This window comes from Apus apus, chromosome 11 (genome assembly GCF_020740795.1).
Source record: "Apus apus isolate bApuApu2 chromosome 11, bApuApu2.pri.cur, whole genome shotgun sequence".
In the NCBI taxonomy this organism is placed as follows: Eukaryota; Metazoa; Chordata; class Aves; order Apodiformes; family Apodidae; genus Apus; species Apus apus.
The window spans coordinates 14,806,293-14,827,933 of NC_067292.1; the positions used below are offsets into that span (position 1 = coordinate 14,806,293).

The 21,641-nt window shown below is 37.2% G+C and overlaps 1 long non-coding RNA gene across 1 annotated transcript in view; it reads right to left on the reverse strand.

Annotated features, from left to right (window-relative positions):
- Nucleotides 1–6,271: 6,271 nt before the first annotated feature.
- The window catches only part of LOC127389248 (uncharacterized), a 218,681-nt gene continuing 203,311 nt past the window's right edge, over nt 6,272–21,641 (reverse strand). Inside the window, exon 3 of the long non-coding RNA XR_007890601.1 lies at nt 6,272–6,397. This is a non-coding gene — a long non-coding RNA (uncharacterized LOC127389248). The remainder of the gene's footprint in view (nt 6,398–21,641) is intronic.

Here is a 21,641-nt window from a genome sequence, read left to right on the forward strand (position 1 = left end):
CTTGTTGGAATTGTTCAAAATGTAAAACTACTTCTGCCTTTATCACTCCTGTCTCTCAATTCATTCTTAGAGAACACAGTTTTTCCAGAAATCAATTAAGAAAAATACAGAGATGTTGTATTTTTAACTTCTGAGTCTGAAGGTTTCCAGACTCTTTGTAGTTGAAAGAGGAAAAGAATTAGGAGGAGGAAGAATAAAGTATATATTTCATTTTCTAGTGATCACCCCGCACAGAAATATACCTATTTTAAAAGATTTAGTCAACAACTTATTACAGAATAAAAAGAGTCCATCTATTATTTTAAGATAAACACAGGAGCTCCCAATCAAATTTTTATATGATTACAGGATTTTCTTTGAAGACTGCCAGATTAATTGAATCCCACATATATTAGTTCCCTTTTTTTGGCTATTTTTTAGCCAAATAGCTGTGGAATGTCATGGTGTCTTCAGGCCTCAGCATAATCAGAGAAAATAATTTGAGTTGGTGAACAATGTTCAACTCATTGAGAAAAAACCCAACTGTTTACACAACAAGCCAGTTAAGGCTTATATTAAAAAGGATATCCCAGAAATTAACATTAAAAATTAATAATAAATATTAAGATTTTAAAGTAAGGCTCTCAAATACAAAATCAGACCACTTTAATTAAGGCCAGCCTCATGGTTTTTCAGAAATAATTGACAAACCTCACATATGTCATATCCAGCTATCTACATGCATACTTAGTGGCCAGAGTAAATTGGGACTCTGTCAGCTGATTATTTCTGTAATCAAATGACCCTTTGATTAAATGAAGCATTGCTTGAATATCATTGAATGGAATGAAACAGCATTTATCACATTATTTCTAGCTACCATCATTGCTTGAAACATTTTATATTTGTTTGGAATGCATATATGCTTGGAACATTGTTTATATTTGTATTTCTTTGTGTTTATCATTGAGAGCACGGAGAAAGTCAGCATTTCTATATCGTTTGCATAATGAAAAATACATATGCTCTCTGTTTAAAAAATCCTTAACCACTTGCTGATGAATTATCTACAGAATTTAGCCCCAGTTTGTTTGCTGTAAGTTTTGTATCCTATCAAGAAAACTGGAAAAACAGTATCCTTAGCCAAGTGACGTAGAATTTTATGGGCCTAGTATAAATCTTACTGAAATCAGTAGAGACTCCTACAGATTCAACATGCTTTGGATGAAGCTCGAGGTGTACAGCTTTAGTGACACATTTTGATGTTATTTTTGTGATCTCACACCACCTACGTAACAGGCTTGTTTGCCCCACCAATGCTAGCATTTGCTGGCCTGGGCTGGTCTATGACTTCAATGAAAAGATTGTGTCTAGTCCTGTTTAGCTTTGATTAACATCATTAACCTATCATACACTGAAGCTACTTGCAGAGCAAATTGGTAAGCCAATTTCAGCAAGCAACATAAAGCAAAGAACAGCTTGGATTGTCAGATAAACATACCCAAAGGTGCAGTTAGGATGCTGAAATTATTAGGTGAATGATAGGAAGCCAAAAAATCAGTGAGCCACTTGAGCAGAGAGTATAAACATAAATATCCAAAAGCATGCCACAGTGCATGTGTATTTTATGTTCATGTGCTAATACATTATTTGCTAAGGGTTTATTTAAACCATTTTTGTATTCCCTGCAATTCATTTATCTGCATAAAGAGCCACTAACAGGACAATGCCTTATGAACAAGCAACCCTGTATGTTTTCCACTGCTGTTTATAATTCTTCATGCTCATATCTATAATTCATGAGCAAACTGGCTCGTGAATGTTTCCATAAAGGCTGAACAAAGTATGGTGCTGTTAACACTCGCACTGTCATGCACAGAATCGAAATGTGCCCACTCTCATTCTATTCATCACAGCTCAAAGACATTTTGGCAATGATATTATCCAAATATTATTAAAACTTTGAACCCTGTCCCCATAAATTATAACAAAATGGCTTCAGAGCCATTAGGCAAGGAGGATGTATGGGCTCCAGTTGCTTTGGAGTAATTATGTGCTTAAAAGGAAGCGTGGCTAAGCATTCTACCAGTAAAAAGAGAAAAGCTATGATCATTTGTTACTGCTTCAGTGCTGTACACAGTATTGCTCACACAGGTCAAGCCAACCTTACAGCAGGACAATTATCTGCCTAGAGAGACCAAACATCTGTTATTAAGTACGCAGAGGCACCACTGCAGCATGCTAGAAATCTTGTCCACTTCATTGGTTTGGCTTACGGTAATGTACTTCAAACACTTGGCTAACTCTGCACAACATCCCCCTTTTCTTATTGTTACTGCAACAGTTCAGCTTTGAAATATGCAGTACCTTCACTCCCCCATTACTTCCTTTAATATGCACACAGCTGTTAAAGATGATGGTGTAACTTTAGATGAATCGCTCTGTCTCTTTTCTCTCTCTCTTGCTCTCTTCTTTCTTCAAAATGTGTTTTGAGATGTACTTGTACATTTATAAGTTACCCACTGAGAGTCACTGTGGAGGTTAAGAGTGGTGCAAAAGCACAGGGACACAGAGTTTTTACATTATAAAACAAATGTTTCTTGATACCAAACATTCCCTAAGCTAGCCAAAGGAGTGAAGGGTGCCTTTTCATACAATAGTTATGAAATACATGTTAAAAACAAACAACAGCAATGGAACAGATACCACTCTTTTTTTCCCCTTCTTTTTTAAAATTAGCTTTACAGTAGGGAGTTGATGAAAGAAAAAGAACCAGGAAAGGAGCGATGACTTGATTAGTAACTAAAGAGATGGCTAAGTGGATATGTGACTGAAACTGAGACACTGTAACAGATGCAGCCAAAATCTATGCCAAGTGGATATTGTAAATCCATTCTGGGGTTTATTGATCCAAGGCTGATTGTTCTGTGGTGAAAAATGTTACTTAACAAAGCCTGCACTCACTGACAAACAGGTAGAATGATCCTCTCCTGCCAGCCTGATTATTCACCTGAAGTGAGGAGATTCTGAACTGTATAGAATTTACTCCACTTTTTAATAGTTCTAATGCTAATAGACAACAATTTTTCCCCCCTCTGAAAGAAAATGCAGATGTAACTGACATATTTGCTTTTGCAGGGCATAGCAAGAACTCTAAAAAAGAGTTATGTGGCAGAGATGTCAGGGTTAGAAATCAGATCTATTTTATCTGTCTCGGGTTTTTCTAAGGCGTCTATCACAGTGCAATAATCAAACCTCTGGAGGACATGTTAGGTGGGAGAGCTACAGAAATTAAAGATCCTAAGAATATTTTTTCCACAGGCTTTGATGAAAAATACAACTTCTGTATTTGCTTTATGCACACCATATTATTGTAAGAGAAGCTGATATAACCAGCAGATTTACACTGTCCTGAGATTCTATCAGCATCAACTTCTCTTTAAAGAAACCCAGATTTCCTCATCTTAAAAGCAAATTAGAATAATACTGTGGGATAAAAAACACAGGTCCACAGCACTGTGAGTATAGGTTAAAAAAAAAATCCCCAAACCAAACCAAGAACAAAAGAACAGGTTCACAAGAGGTAAAAATGATTCTATGTTAAAGATGATATTGTGTAATCTCCAGATTATTTGCCCCTTAGCAGAAAAAAGCACACCTCGTGGCTATGATGTGTAGTTTACTTCACTCCTGCCTAGCCTCAAAGGAATTACAGAATCAATTCAAAACATACCTGTAAAGGAGAGATTTTAGTTAGCTTTTTTAAAATTCAAATTTGTTCATCCTAAAGCCAAGCTCACAAACTCCTCAAATGCACTTGTCCTCTTGTAGTTATAGCAGATGCTCTGTCTATAATGGATATGTTTGTCAAAGAACAGGGAAACAATCTAACACCTAATTAAAGAGGAGGCCTTTGGAGCAAGTCTGAGAATGAGTGCACTAGCTAAGAGATTTGTTTCCTTGTTCTAAAAGGACACTCCAGGAAAGAATTGTGTACCTTCCTTAGAATCAACACTGACTCTTCCCAGTGATATGCCTTAGAACACTTTCAGTACACTGACAGTGATGGTCGGAATGGAAGAAAGGAAACGGATCCTTTTGAATAGGTTCTTCCAGAGGGCATGTGTCAAAAAGTTCATATAGCCTTTCTACATTTTTTGGGTAAAAAATACATTGCACAAAGTATCCTGAACTGGAATAGTTCAGCAATATATTTGATTTAATTGAGACATAGTTCACAAGTATCTGGGAATCATGGAAGTTATCAACTCAAAAGAAAACTGTAATGTTCAAGGGTATTCTGCTTCAGTAAAAATAATTTTAATCATGCAAAGGAAAGAGATGAACTCACCTACTGCTGGTCAAAGCAGGTAAGACCTCTATCATGAAGACGGTTTTCTACCATGGAGAAATGATCATAACACTGCGCAGTCTCCAATCCTCCTGATAGTTTCAGATGTAGCATGTTAAAAGACAAAGACCAAAGTTTTGGGTTAGAGAGAGAGATGCCAGAACATCACTGAAAGCCAAAATAACTTCAGAAATTACTCAGAAATTGCATTGGATTGATCATATATATAGTCAAGAAGCAAATTCAAGAGTACGGCACAAGCAGAAAAAAATGACACCTCTATAGGTCACAAAGATGTAGATTGACTGGAGAAGATACACTAACTGGAATGAGAATCCTTTGTAGAAACACCATTTTAATCTTACATAGACCTGGTCCAGCTGGTCTTACTACATCATATTGCTAGCAAGGTATTAGCAGGGTTTTCCTGTCCAAAATACCCATACTCAGATAATTATCAAAGGTCCAATGTTTTAAATATAGTTAATACCTGTATTTGTATTACTGTTACCTAGCTAGCAATATTCACTTTGAAAATGTACATATAAAATCAAACTACAGAAATCTGTAACATTATTATAATTTTATATAATATTTGGTATTTTGAAGCTCAAATAGACAAGGTATATTTAAAATAAATTCTTTAAGGCTTTGAAGCAATTTCTATGAATATTTATCTGATTTTACTTTTAATCACTTGGTTTCACCCTTCTGAATTCCCAAGGACAATAAATAATCATGATAGGATATAAAATGACATTTTAAAATTTGGGACTCCACAGAAATAAATGGAAGTTTTGTTTAAAAACTACAGCAGTCTCTGCTTATGACATAAATAGTTTTCTGCCTCAAATAACTACAGCTTTTAATAAGTATTCATGATTAACCAGGTGTTTATTATCAAAATGAGGCCATGACTTCACCAAAAAGACTCTTTTGAAAGAACATGTGTGCACATATAACATGTATACTTACCTCTTTGCAAAATAAAATTTACACAGTGCAGATGAAATAAAGATGCATCATACTCAGCTTTGTGGAATATATCAAGCCAAGCTCACACACCCAGTGTTTTATAATTAATTTAAATACCATTAGCAACAAAGCAGGAAAATTAAAATAATTCTGTAAAATGACACTGTTTGTCAACATATTTACAACAAATAGGGGTGCATATTTTTTTGTGTCAGTGTCAGAAAAGCGACAATAGATGAACTAGAGTTAAGGCTGGGACAGGAAAATGAAACTGGAGAGGAGAAACCAGTGTTATTCTACAAACTCTAACATTTGTTTTGGAAGACATTCCTTCTGACGAATGTGTCAATCAATTGTCTGGAGCCACAGTTTCTTCATCAGTGAAATCAGGTGGACTGCATTTACATTACAGGTAAAGAAAATTTCACAGAGATTCACCCCTGAATGGTGGGGTACTGCACACAGTGCACATTAATTAATGCAGCCTTGCAACTCCCTGCACTCTTTGTTTTTGATTACTGTCTATTATCACAACACTTCATAAAGCAGAAAGCATGCTGGCCACTTGTACAGCTTTCCATATAGTCTTGAATTTGAATTGTAACAAGCTGTTATTTTTTTCTCTAAGTGTAAAGAGGAAAATCACACTAGTATCCACATGTAAAAGAGACTTACTGATGTGGTAAAATTGTTAATATTTATGATTAAAAGGTCTGGTTAATGAGTAATCTTTACTAGAATAACACACCTTTTGACTAAAAACCAACAGTCTGATTGTTTCCAAATCCCATCTTCTGAGCTACAATAATACTGGGTGTGCCACATCTATAGGTTCCATCAAGTGCTATGTATCCATATTAAAACGTTGTTTATTGATTGATTCCTTAGCAGTTAGCAAGCTACTTAAGGAGTACATCCCTCCCAACCTTGTTAACATGAAATTACCATTTTTCCTTACTTGTCTCCTTTTTTCTGAAACAGCATTTGGGTTGGGTCTGTGCAATGCTGATTCTCCATCAGAACATAGAGATGTGACTTGTAAGTGATGTCTTGGATATCAAATTAATATCACCTGAGCAGATGCATAAATTGCTAGGAGAAAGCAGAAAAATAAAGGCAAATTAGTGTAGCAACGCTTGGAGTCTAAACAATGTTCTGTTGCTTCAGCATGCCTTTCCTTTTATTTACACTTAACATTTCTGAATTTGTCTGTGTTGATAGAGGGACTTGATTATCTCTTCTTCCCTTCTAAAACAAGTCCTGGCATGGATAGCACTCTCAGGATAAACAGGCCTTAATAGTCACTACTGAATTTAGTACCTGATTTGCTGTCAACTTCATTGTGAACAATTAAATACTATACTTTAATTCCCACTATTCTCACTACCATGTTCCAAATGTTCTACCTTCTTACATGTCATCACAGGGGTTTTCCACTGAGTATCATGGCTATGACATTATTTCAGGAGTCAGTTTATAAGCATATTCAATTACTGGCCCATTACCAGGGTAATGAAGAAGTGTGTCAGAATGGAGAACATTTTTACAGCATAAATGTTTTATGACAGTAAGATGTGAAGAAGATTACTACTATCTAAGGAAAAAATTCTTACTCTAAACATTACAACACATGATTTGGGTCTATGCACACAGCTAGTGAAATCATGTATAATTGAGAAAGCCTGTCCATTCATATTTTATGTTCAAACATACTATTTTAACTTATTCTCTTGAGGGGCAAAATTACAGTATATCCAGTCAAATTATGTTTTTTGTACCATGACCAAAGGTTTTTCCAACAAATATATACATACTTGGTAAAAAAAATCCAAAACCTGGAGCATGAGAGAAATCACTGATAGCATTACAGGGTACAGGGAATCCAAGTAATCGAGGAACCAACAAGGAGAGGTGCTATGCTGGATCTTGTCCTTACCAACAAGGAAGGACTGGTGAGGGATGTTAAGTTCAAGGGCAGCCTAGGTTGTAGTGACCATGAAATGGTGGAGTTCAAAATCCTTAGGGCAGCAAGGAGGGCTCACAGCAAGCTTACTACCTTTGACTTCAGAAGGGCAGATTTCAGCCTCTTCAGGGATCTGCTAAAGATCTGTCTTGGAATAACATCCTGGAGGGTAGAGGGGCCCATGAAAGCTGACATATTTAAGGATCACCTTCTCCAGGCCCAAGAGCACTGCATCCCAAATAAGAGGAAGTCAAGTAGAAACTCCAAGAGGCTGGCATGGATGAGTAAGCAGCTCCTAGAAAAGCTCAAACTTAAGAAGGAAGCATACGGGGGGTGTAAGCTAGGGCAGGTATCCTGGGAGGATTACAGAGATTGTTCAAGCAGCTAGGGATCAGAGCCAAATCCCTGCTAGAATTAAATCTTGCCAGGGATGTTAAGAACAATAAGAAAGGCTTCTTTAGGCATGTTGGGGAGAAAAGGACATCCAAGGAGAGTGTAGGCCCTCTCCTGAAGGAAATGGGTGAGTTAGCTACACAGGATATTGAGAAGACTGAGGTCCTCAATGACTTCTTTGCTTCAGTCTTTTCTGGCAAGTGCTCCAACCTCAACACAAAGGCCAGAGAAGGTGAAAGCAGGGACTGGGAGAATGAATTACCCCCCACTGTAGGTGTAGAGCAGGTTTGTGACCATCTAAAGAACCTAAAGGTACATAAATCTATGGGACCTGATGGGATTCACCCACAGGTCCTGAGGGAGCTGGCGGTTGAAATTGCTAAGCCTCTGTCCATCATATTTGAGAGGTCATGGCAGTCTGGTGAGGTTCCCACTGACTGGAAAAAGGGGAACATAGTCCCTATTTTTAAATAGGGGAAAAAGGAAGACCCAGGGAACTACAGGCTGTTGATGCCCCATCCCTGGAGGTTTTTAAGGCCAGGTTGCACAAGGTTTTGTGCAATCTGATCTAGTGGAAGGGTCCTCTGCTCATGGCAGGGGGGTTGGAACTTGATGATCTTTAAAGTCACTTCCAACCTTAATGATTCTATGATTCTACAGCTCAGTTGATACAGCAATAGTACATCAGAGAATCACCTTCTGACTGCGTCACCCAAAATCAACTTCAGCACTCTTCCCGTGATCCCAAACTTCTTTGACAAGCTAGTGGAACTTGCCTTATTCCACCCCTTAACAATTTTTTAACTTAATTTCTGTATTTCATTAAATACTGATTGCCCAAGAGATACATAGCTTCTGAAATAGAGAAAAGTTTTCTTTATGTCAAAAAGCCTCTAGAAAAAGAGAAGAAACCCAATTTAAAAAGCAGGTTAAAAAGGAGAAGCGTGGGAATGAGCTTGTCAAAGAGGGTTTTTGATCTGTCTCACAAAATATTTGACTATGTGAGGAGACAAGAACAAGTAGATGAAATTTTCCATATAAGAAAACTCCTCCACAGTCTAGTTTCAAAACAAAGAAGTACACACATTAATGTCAACCATTCTGTGCCATCTGATTAATTTTTGTAATCTTGTTTTAGGTTTCCTCTTCAATTGTCAGTTGTAGTTTCTTAAGAAATCTGCATGCAGCTGCATTTTAAAGCACATTCTCTACTCAAATTAACTCTTGTATTTGTCAAAAAAACTCGTTTGATATTTTTTCCCCCAGGAAGGCATATTTCATGGTAAAAAACATTTTCTCAAGACCTTCTCTTATTGAGAGCACACATGTGAAACTGTGGGCATGATTTTTGTCCATCTTTTGCCTTGCTGATAACAGACAGTCTAGTTTGTGTTTCCAAGGCACTTTCATGCAGGTGGGTTGTAAAACCATCCTGCAACCAAACAGGTGAGAACAGATATTTTTACAAACTTCTTTTGAAGTTTTCTTATGCTGATACTACAAAGTTACTGCTTCCTGAAGGCAGCCACCTTGTCCTGGCCATAACATACATCCAGTTTCAGGCCCTAAGTAATAATCAAAGTGTCCCCCTACGAGCATGTGGAAAAAAATAATTTATGTAGGTGGGAAATAAATTTCTATGTTTCCCTGACAAACGAGATTTTTTTTTTTTTTTTTTCCTGTCGTAGCAACATTCTGTCACTGCTGGCTTGTGGTGGAGTTGGAAAATAACCTAAACAGTTAACATGCAATGAAAATTCAGTAGCCTATAGGGAAAAATCTTTCAGTACATTTTCGAGAAGACAAACATCCAACCAAAACATTAACAGTTTCAGTCAGCAGTAATCACCCTGGTTAGCAATCTAAGCAGGGATTGTATAAAAATGGCGACGAAGCTAAAACTGAATATTGGTATGGTCTTTCTAAGTGTAGTTGGTAGACTGAATCAGGAAAAGTGCCCTGTCTAGACAGTCTCAGCTTTGTAAATAAAGGAAAGACCCCATTCCCTAACTGTTTATCCAGTCCTTTTTATATGTTCACCTGAAGACACAGACACACACACATTCAGGTTCACTCCTAGGCTTAAGAAAAACAGTATATTCCTTTTAGGAAATATATTGGATACTTGGATTCAAAATTCTAGTGAGTTTTTGTTGGACCTTTCAGCGATTCTTCTAGTGTTTATATGAGAGTGATTCTGCCACTAAATTATTTGCAAATGTTCCTCTTTTGGGGGGACTTGGAGCCAAATTATAATAAGCAAGAGCAGATTGACCCAGATTAAAAGATACAATTAGTCTGTCTGATTAGTAAACCTAAAAAGTACTACTTACACTAAGTTATTGTTTTAATGACAAAAGACGATGTCCTGGCAGAACAATAAAGTCAGTGCCATGGATAAGAACCTTGTAATTTACTCCAAACAGTATGAAAAAAATCACAGCAATTCAAAATGAGCAGAACTGAAACATTATCATGCCAAAGGTAAGCCTGACAATACAAGCACATACACATATAACCATATATGCCTGTTTTTTTTCATATCAAAGCCATCTTACATTATGGCATGGGTGAAATTTTAATCCTATTAAAATTACATGCAAAATCCCACTGTGTTGCAATAAGACTGGCTCTCACACAAAATGGATCTTTTCCAGTAAGCATTCAGGCCCAAAGCAGCTTCACTTTACAGCTCCAGTGGGACCTGTCTTCGTATTAATTGAAATGAAAATTAGGTCTCCATGTGTGTAAATATATACACATCTATATTTTTATTTGCACTGATACTGAATTACAAACTCATTCCTATATGGACTACACCTTAAAATATTTTTTATTCATGAAATATAGCATTAATGACAAAAAATGCATCAGTCACTACTTGTGGAATTGGGGGAGGATAGAACTGAATCAATTTGCTATCCTATGAATCACTATTCTTAATGTAATAAATACATTAAGTGTATTATACTCTGAAAGGTTTTTATCTGTACCAATTCCATTCAGGCACCTCAAAGCCATGTTGTGCTATCATCATTCTCATCTCTCTTTAAAGCCTGAGATGTGCTTTTTAAGTGAATCTGTTCCATGGCTCAGCTGTGGTTGCACATAACACTGTTAGTAAAGTGAATTGTGATGGGCAGCAAGGCATCCTCAGCATGAATTCTTCCCAGCCTGGAAAAATGTGTGGTCATTGTTGCCTCAAAGGTGCTACCCTTTTATCAACCAACTCAAAGTTGGTGCTTCTGTTTGCTGAGCCACGTGCAGGCCAATACTACTGATTTTACACCACCAGCTTCCCAAATTGTGTATACAATACAGGTCATGACTAGTAGCCATGTCCTGTTTTCCCTCACAGCAGATTTCTAAGTCCATCAGGAAAAGGAGGTATTTTTTTTCCCAGGGTACACTATGGGATCTTTGAAGATCCACCTGATATTAAAAAGCTCATGATAGCAGGAACTTCTGGAGAGCTCTCTCAAGTTGGAAATGGCAATTTCACTCCTATGTTTCTTCCCTTCAGAAAATCACCTGGTTCTCCCTCATTCTAGGAGGCAGCTTTCCATCTGCTGCTGAGTGCTCTGATGCTATAAGTGTGACCATACCCTAAGCAGTTTCAGGATGACAGTGAAGTATGCATTTTTAAGACTAAAGGGAGAAGGAAAAGCCTGATGTCGAGACAGGAAGTTGATGAGTATTGCAATAGCTGACTCTGCTATACACTATATTAGTGAGAACAGGAGATGAGTAAAAAGTGCCTTGCAAGAGATAGGAAGAAGCCCTGGGAAAAGCTTGGTGAATATTTTTAGAGCTAAAGAGAAGATCTATACAAAAAATTTTCTTTGAACAATTCATGCGTCAAGTCTAGGATTATTTGTGAATAATATGTACTTCTGTGTAGGTACATACTACTGCACATCTCCATGTTTATAGGTCACTATGCAAGCAATTAATGCTGCCTGGTGTGTTCATCTGATCACACTTCATGTGGCTTTTTTATTATAGAGTAATATTAGATTTACTAAGTGCAAGTATAGATTTTATGGCAAATCATATATTACAATGAATTGCACATCACTCAAAATAATGACTGCAAAGGTAACTTCAATAAGTTTAAAATAAGCAATAATAAACTAAAATAAGGACTAGGAGTAGCAAAAGTTTTCACTGAGCATACCAGAAAAGCCTTGAGGGAAACTGAGCACTCTCCTGTCCCTGGGGGACAAGGGCGAAAGACCTCAGTAAGCCAAATGTGAGGCATTTCTACTTAGCAAACAGAACCGATATACCTCCCAAGCTGGTATCTTAAAGGACAATGCTTGGTTGCATTCCTGCAATTAAATGGGAATAGTAGCACCCAGTCAGGATACAAGGAGAATGTAAGCCATCTGTGAGTGGAAAGTGAGGACTTCACAGATATGTAGCAGCTGCTTCAGACAGTGTTGCTTTTTCCCAGATAGAACTGCTTTTCAAAGTATTTTAATAATCACATTTTAAAATACTAGATGACAGACAACATTTACTTGTAAACTCTTTAAATAACTGAAGCTATCCTACAAGGACAGTGTGCAGACATGGCAGGGTTAAGGTTACTCTTGAAGGGCCAAACTCTGCTTCCTTTCATACACACTTATCTACACCCGTGTACACTCCATCCCCGCCCCCTCATATATTCCAGCATAGCTATTTTCCTATTCATAAATCTTATGATGTGGGAATACTGTAATAAAATTACCAAAGGAAGCATGACAGAAAGATGCAGGGAAAAAAAAATATCACAACACACAGGTATTTCTGCCTCTGTCTAGTTTCTTGATAGTACCCTTGTGTCAACTTCTGATGCACATTCATCTGAAAACCTGGGTAATGGTCTTGATTTCCGTGCTACATCGAATCCACAATCTAGAAGCAACTTCTGTACAAAATATCCTTATGGCATTGCACTTCTTAAGTTTGAGAACTTTGCCCTCTACTTTCTGCAGCTCCCTTCACTTTCAGGGAGGTTTTGCAAGGCATATGTTCTAACGTAATAGTTATCAAATTCAGAAGAGTGGTATCACTTTTGTTTCTCCTCCATCCCAGATATCTCATCTCACCTGAGCATTAGCCCAGATACTTAATCAAACCTGTCAATGAGATGGTTTAAAAAGAAACTAAAAACCTTCTCTTAGACATTCCTCATTGACAACTTCTTCATGCACTCCACTTTGTCCTGAAGTGTTTCTCTAATGCTTTACTAATTTTATATACTCTTTATATACTCTTCCTACCACTGAAATGGAGCCGAACAGGGCAAGTGCTTAGTAGGGCCCATTTTTCATGCAACAAAGGAAGTGAAATATCTCCTATAAACTTAAACTGCAAAGCTTTGGGAGACTGGAGAGTAATCTGGGAAAGTGGAACCAGAATATGCTCAAAACACACAGTGGATATCCATGCTACAAATTACTATAGAATACATAATTACAAGTACTTGTGAGCTCAGTGTTTTCTCACCCCTCCTTAAAAGCTGCATTGTGACATGGAAGTCAGTATAAACTCTAATTGTGTCACCAGTATTAATGACAGTTATAACTTTTTAGTACATGTAAATTCTCCATTTGTTCCTGCAGCTAATATGCCCCTTAATCTAGCAACAGTATGGCATAGGTGATTTCTGTTTTTATTGGCAACAACATATTCCCTGCTGGGAAAATATGACTAGTCATGGAAAAGGCTTAATCTTGAATTTCAGCTATTTTTTGTTTCTTGGTGGCCTCTAATTGCAAGCTTGAGGCAGTGCACAATAATTATCAGTCTGCAAGCATGAAAAGGAGTAAATGCCAGTTGGGCTATACAGTTGCTTTGTGCACACAACATCTAAAGAACTCTGCCATGTCAGTGCTGGGCTGGCAGCTTGCTTCTTCAGTGTAGTGGCAGTGATTCAGCTGGTAACTGGATGAAAAATTGCAGCAGGTTTCCCTGTTATGATTCTTTCATGCATCTCTGTCAATGGCAGTTTACATTCTGGGATTGAGATCATTTGTTTCCTGTTTGCTCACAGCTTCAGGCTTTTCTTGTTTGCCACCCTGGATTTACAGCCCTCCCCCACCCCAGCAAACCACATCTAAGGGGCTGAGGGATTATAGGGCTTAATACTTTACAGCTCAGCACATGTAGCAGAAAGTTAAAACTACTGTGAAAGGAATGATGACTAGATACTCCTGTGAAATAGATACACGCACGTGTGCATATATGTGTATGTCTGTGTAGAAAGACACTCCCTGAACAGTCCACATAGCGGTGAGATGCTACATAAAAGCTTTATTAGCAGTTTGTCTTCTCATAAAGTAACAGACAAAACGTCAGGGAAAAAAAACAACCAAACAACCTTTTTAATGGGTTCCTTCCCCTAACCTTGCTTGAAAAATTATAACAAAGTAAAATACACACTTCAAAAGACTTCCAATAGTCTGACCTTCTTACAGTTTGACAAAAAAGATGTTGCTGTATTCATACAGTCATTAAACATAAAATGAGTGCATAAAAACAAGTTGAATGATCTGATCCAGTACTTACCATACATGCCTAGTGGGACAGATGTTTATACACTATTATACCAGCCTATCTAGCAAGATATCTTCAATAATTTAATCACATGCTTCACTGCCACCAATACATGTACCCTCCCAATTCCTATCTGAAGTAGAGAACTGCTACTATGTACATTAACAAATGCGTAGATATGAGCAAACATAGGAATGCTACAGCCTGTATTTAACTCCTGCTAAAATTATCTGGAGTTTATTTCAGCCTTGAAAAATGTGACCCTAAGTACTCAGAATAAAACATGAGGATAAAGCAGTGAGACTAGAAGAAAATGGTCAGCATGTGATTAAATGGAGACCTGAATAATAGTTTCCCAATCTACCATCTTTCTTACTCAGCTATCCTTTTTATTTATCTATGAAAGGAAGTACTGTTTGGCTTTATCACTCTTGTCAGGGTCAGCAAAACTGGGTAAAACACATAATTTATTTGGTAAATGCCACCTGTTTTTGTTTTTCTATTCACTAACTGCTCAGAAATAGTTTAGCTTTTCCTTGAAAGTGTATTTGTATTCAGAGAATTATTCGTGGTTGCCAGCTTATTCACAAGCAGCTCATTACAAGTGTTCACTCTTTAAGTACTTGGTTAATTTTGATTAGATAAATAGCTATAGGGTATGTTTCTGTCCCTGACTAGTTCTCTAAGTGTTCAGTTTCTTGATCAAGCACTCATGTTTACAAATTTCCAACTCTCTTTCTAAGACTGTTGCTCAATATTTATTTAATATACACTATTTCAAACATTCCTGCCATAAGAAAATAAGCTTTGTCACAGCAGTTCAAGCAACAGTCTCTGATGACTGAAGTTTTAGAAGGTGCATTACGTGTTTGAGTGAATACAACTGAGGTCGTCTTATTTGAAAATTCAAACATGATGTATTGCACTGCTTAGCTGCAAGAAAACAATTCCTTAGAGGAGTCAAAGTGTACTATATAAATCCCTCTGAACTCACTAGAACATTTTAATATACAATGGAATAATCAGATTGCTAGAAATGCTTCTGGATGAAGACCATCAAATCAAATCCACTGGCCTGCCTGGGTTCTTTTGCATGGCTCCAATGACATAAAACAGTTGTAAAACTGTCAACCAGTTTCTTATTGCTTATGTCACCAGAGCAGCGCAAAGAAGCCTTTTAGAGGTGCTCTTAGGCACCCAAAATGAGGCAAAACACTGCCATTTTAGGTCCTAATTTCTGTCATATTCACTCACGTTTACTGCCGGTTGTATATATGAATTGTAAGAATGGCAGAGGTGCCCTTTTGGGAAAACACTATTTAAAGGATCTCAGGACCAAATCCTGAATTAGGTTTGACTTTAAATATCAGTTCTTTACGTCAGGTGAAGTTGAAGGGAAGAGCTAAAAGGAGGCAAAGGTCAACCTGGGGGCCAGCAGACATAACCAAGGAACACAAATTACAAGAAAAAAGGCTAACCTGCTCTGCAAAAAATCATGTTAAGGCCACTGTTTGAAATGGTCACTACGAGAAGATTCTCCTGAAAAGAAAGGCAGGAAAAGGATAACCCACTTCTGCCAACTGAGTCAAGCCACAGTCTCCATGCAAAACTGACACTAAGTATTTTACTCTTTACAAATAGTCTTTATAATTGGGATTTTTAAATAATCCTTCTTAAAAGGGATTGCAGCTGTAATCAATTTGTGGAGGGCTGTTTTAATAAGAAGCTGCTCGAATAGGATTAACTATGAGACCCTAGACCTCTTTCCTCCAGTCCTTAAACTCCTATTTGAAACATTTAGATACCCCATAAATTATTTATTGGTCTTACAAGGTGTCATCAAGCTAAGAAAATGATGCTTGACAAGTTGAAAACCGTAACCATTTCCACCAATTTGTTAACAGCCTCTCCCACATGGCATGTAATGTCTCACTTCTAACTTGTCTTACAGGAACAGTATTTATATTCACCCAATGCACCAACAGTACACATGTAGAGCTGGCAGATCTTGTACATTCTGTTTATTTCAGGAAATGTATCAGAAATTAATGTATAGATAGCTTGAAAATAGAATATCAGAATGGGTTTCCTTTTCTTTGAATGGTTGTTAAAAATGAGTGAAAGAAAAAACAGCTTTTCACTCCCTGTCTTCCACCCAAAAAATTCCTAGTTGACTCTTCCCTTGATTTCTGAACCACACAGATAAATACTTAAATAGGCATGCTGTAAAAAGGCATACTGTGAAATTCTATGTGGGGTTTTGCAAAAAAAACCCACAACAACCCAACAACAAACAAACAAACAAAAGGTAGAAGGGCTGGAGACATCTTTTCTGTAAGGGATATGGCTAAAGGATCACTTCAAGCATGAGGCGATTTGTATCATCTGAAGTCAGTCTTTATACCTCTGCTTATTTGATAAGGATAGAATCTCACTGCATCTGAAAGTAGGTTTTTGCTCATCACTGCTTCTTGTGGGAATGTAACACAAGCTTTCATGCTTTCATCTCTAGAGCCTTAACACAGACTCCCATACTGACAATGGTACAACCTTAATTTCAGCAGTTTTGTGGAGGTCCTAGGCCATAAACATTTTGTCTAAGAGTTTGTTAGTTTGTTTTATTTGATTGGTGTTCTTTTTTTACAGACACCATGAGATTATAGGTTTGATCCATGGTGCAACCAATCTTTCTACCATGAAGCAGTCTGTGTTAGTGTATCACATAAAGCAATTTTAAAAATAGTTACACAAAGACTTCAAAGTATGAAGCTCTAATTTATTGCATGCCATTTGTTTACTGTATTATTCTACTAATACCAGATCAGTCAGCCTTCAACAGCAATAATAAAACTGTCCAGGGGACCAAGGCTCATGGGGGAGTGACCTCTAATTTTGAAAGTGTACAGTTTCCACAGACAGAATATTTGAAACTAAATCCACTTAAAAGCACAAAACTGGGGAAACTACAGATGAGCCCAAGTAAGGTTTTGTCTGATCTACTTCCTGATACAATTTCAAGTTCACTGAACTTCTTTGATGTTTAGTCGTTTTAAGAGACAGTAACTGCCGAAAATTTCTCTTCTGTTCAGTTGTGGTGCAAGAGAAACAAAAGAGAGTAACAAGTGCCACCATTCCTTGTGAACCATCATGTACATCTGAGTTTATCAGACATTGTAAACATTGGTATCGGGTGTGGGCACTTAACAGAAAATCCTGCTGTGTTTTAAAATGTGAGAAAACAGAATATACAGAAGTGAAAAAAATTAGTGACATAAATCCATTATTACTTCAAAAAATATTAAAGCTGTTTGTTTCTGTCTCCTTATGGACACCACGAGATTATGGGTTTGATCCTTTGTACAACCCATCTGTTTAGTATGTCAGTTTATCATTTAAAGCAATTAGATAAACAGGTTAAACAAAGACTTAAAAATGTGAAGTCTATGGTAGTCCTGGCCAAAATATTTCAAATACAATACAGTGCACTGTGTCTTTCTACTACTTTATGAGCTGCTCTATGAAACATTTAGCTCCCAGTAGAATGGAAACATTAATGGAGGTGTCACGGAAAATATAAGCTTAGATTTAATGCAAGAGAATTGTTACTCTCTATGATCTATTTTTTAAATGCTTGTATATGATTGACTTTTAAGCCGCTTCAGTACTTCAAAAATAATTACCTCTGCTTCAAATTTACAAACATAGACATGATGATTTCAGAAAGATATTGGGTGAAAGTAAATAGTATTCACATTTGTCTTGATCTTGACTGTTAAAGTGTACAAATAGTCAGCCATAAAGTTACTGTAAATCACAAAAGGAAAACATATTTTTTAGAAAGCTGCAGATTACAGGTGAAAAACATTCAAAAAGAAATGTCTGAATATGCAAAACATCTGTGTCTCAGTTTTCCCTTGTTCTGGGTAACTTGCAGAGCTTATATAGTAGTATAGCTCTGGTCATTCACAAACAAAGACATTTTGTGGGTTTAGGCACACACAGGGAAGTAAATGAGTTTAAGACGTAGAAAGCAATAGAATTTTGCAGGGGAAAAATGAAGAAATTCTTGAACTGCTAATAGAAAAGAAGCATATTGGCCTAGAAAGTCCTTTTTGTTTATAATTTCATAAACCAAATCAGTAGCCTGAGACAAGCCTGTCACATCTTTGGCTTTGAACAAAGGTCAGTGATGGATAACTGACCTCCTTTCTCACTTTTATCAACAAATGTCAAAAAAGGCAAACAACAGCAATGACATCCTGCCCAAACAGCCAAGAGTGTTTCATTTTCTTTGCACTTCTGTTTCCTCTGTGCCTTTAATCAGTGCTGGGGGATGTAATTGCTCTGTCTGGGCACAGCTTAAGGCATGCTGTGCAACTAACAATTAGTTTAGAGACTGAGATCTATAAATTTTGAGAAAAGAGTAAGAGGATTTGGTGTGCTTGAGCTATCCTTTCTAATGAAGAAAAATATCACACCGGAAGGGACCCAGAGTGTTATCAAAGCAACTTAATATCATCTGGTAGTGATTTGTAGGCCCTGATAATCTATTGTGATCATGTTGAAGGGGGAGGAAAAAGTCCACGTGTTCCACTATTTATGAGATTTCCAAAATGATGGCCACCATCTGTGCAAACGCCACTAATCTCAGCCACCGTCCTCATGGCAAATGGCTCCATGAGATTGTCCTAGGGAAGGGAAACACTGCAGGAATGTTGGGCTATTTATTGTTTATAAAAATAAACCAACCGGACTAAGACATATGCGAGGAATTTATATCAAACAGCTGCAAAAGCAAGTCGCCTCAATAGGGAGGGTGCATTGATGATGCAATCGGACCACACTGAAAGATTTTCCTATTAATCTTAGAATATACATGGTGCACTTGAGACACTGATTTGTCCCCATCTACACCCAAACACACCTTACATGGGTATTCTTAAAACAATTTTTGAAAACAGTTTATAGACTGAAACTAATTCACTATGTGAGTTTGTTAACAAATAAATATAAACAAAGTCTAAGAACAGTCTGTCCCCATATAAGCTTACCACTCAAACTTATTTCCTCCTTATTGTCTTAGCTAGGCAAGTACAATGCAGACACTAATGTTCAGTGTCAGCAAAACTCCATCTCATGTATACCAAGTTTCTAGGATTTGAAAATTCCTTGTTTTATCACTGGCAGTTCAATCCCATTAAAGTCCTTTCCTAATTTCTTAATGAAAAAGACCAAATCCATCACAATAAGAAGCAGCATTCTCCAAGAACAGGGAGTCAAGGAATAACAAAATAACACCAAAATGATAAATGGTGTCACAGCAAAACCACAAAGTACAATATTTACGTGTTGGGCCTGTGTAACAACATCAAAAAAAAGGGAAAAGAAATCTAAGAGAGACAAGCTTCTTGCCTTTGCAAAGCCCATTTACCAGACATGCTTGACACTGTAGAGAATCTTACTTATTTAACTGTTAATGGGTTGGTATATCTACAACAACCTCTGGGAAATTCTCTTTCTAAGTCTACATGCTTGAGAACAGCTATTTTCGCTTTTCATTAAAACTGCATGCACTTTGAAACACCTGCCTTCAGGAAAACTCTCAAGCTGATTGACTCTAACATGAGAATTAATTCAGGCTGCTTTAGTGCATGGACAGGGCTGCACAGAACAGCGTGTTGGTATTTTCCATAATACAAACTGGCAAGGATTGCTCTTCTGGGAATCCTGCTCAGCTGGAATTCAAGTACTTTGTTTGACAACTGACTTTCAAGGTGTGTGTCCTTTTCTTTTAAACAAACACATGATGCTTGAAAACCAAGGTAAAACAGTGCATATACCCATATATATATATATATATACACACACACACACATATATATATGTATATAAATGACAAAAGGACAGTTCCTAGGAAATAATTTGCTATAGTTTGAGAGTGCTGCTTACTCACACTGATGCCAGAACTTTCTAGCTAGAAAGAAGGAAATTTTTTTTTTGTTTGATTGATTTTAAAAAGGTGATCATAAAAGCCACTGGTAGATACCAATTGCATTTTCTGACTTCTAGGAAACTCCAGAATTTGAGTCTTCCTTTTTTTAAGAAGAAAAAATTGTTGCAGTCACAAGATAGTTTATCTCAGGCACATTAACAGTGAGGTACACACTTGAACCAGATGTTTGTTAGCAAAAAAACCTGACACCAAACCCCAACCTCCTAGCCCAAACCAGAAGCCTTTAACCACTCAAAGTATAGCTTGTGTTACAGGCACACTTGTGCATGGGTCACACTATTTCAGTGAGTGATTTCTCTGAAGCACAGACCCCTAACACTTGCTCATTCACAATGCCAAACATGCCACAAAACTCCAGAATTCCCCTGCAGACCTTCCAACTCTGCCACTTCCGTAGTGCTCCTGCAAATATTTTTTTATTTCTCTGCCCACACCTGCATGATCCCAAATTCAAAAACCAAATTCTTGGACAGTGGTTCAGGTCATAGTTTTCTTAGTTACGGCTAAACTACTAAACAACATAAGCGCTGTTTAAATTTATTAGTGAATCAGACAACAAACTTTCCCTTTTAGAGGCAAGGAACGGTTGAGAAACAAGTTCAAAGATATCTGTTGTCTTAATAATCACTGAAATGAAATCTTGGCATTGCTCAAGGTGTAATTACCTGACATTCTTCTCTGACAGTAAGGCATAGAAAGTCTTGTATTTCCTTTTAATCTCTGACTGTTCATTTCTGTTCCTGTGCTGCAGTTAATCCTCTTTGCTGTGCTGAAATCTACAGAATTGGCCTCACAAAAATCTCTACTAGAGCAGCAAAGGTGGAGTCTGTGAGCCAGAAGCCAGGGAACCGTGAAAGTACCACTGAAGAAAATAGATCCTAGAACTGCATCAGCAATAGACTTCATTTCTGATCAGATTCTGAACTGGTTTTAGTTTGAATACACACAAAGTCCTAAAAGCTACTTTAGTAAAACTCAATTTCAGAGCATGCCAAGTCTACCTCAAGTGAAACAGTCTATGAAAATCAGCTGGAAGCATTTAACGATGTCTCTCTTAGACCTGGATAAAGACATTTCACACACACAATGGTCCCACTGCTATTAAAAAAGTGTGCCTAGAAGAATTTCCTTGCATCAATAATTCTATCCCATTTTGCTAATATCTGATCACCTATACATATATAATTTTAGGTCTATTACCAAAAACATAAATGTTCCTAACACACTTAGGATTAGTATACATGGACAGGCAGAAAATAATCAAAGCAAATCAACTAAAGATGCATAAGACAAACCATGTTTAGTTTATAGGTAGGTGCTCTTCTACACCAATTCATGGTTAGACACTCTGCAGAAACAGTTCCAGCATCTTCCCCTATTTGTTTCTGCTGTTGGTGGAAGTTAAGTATCCGGATGGCTGT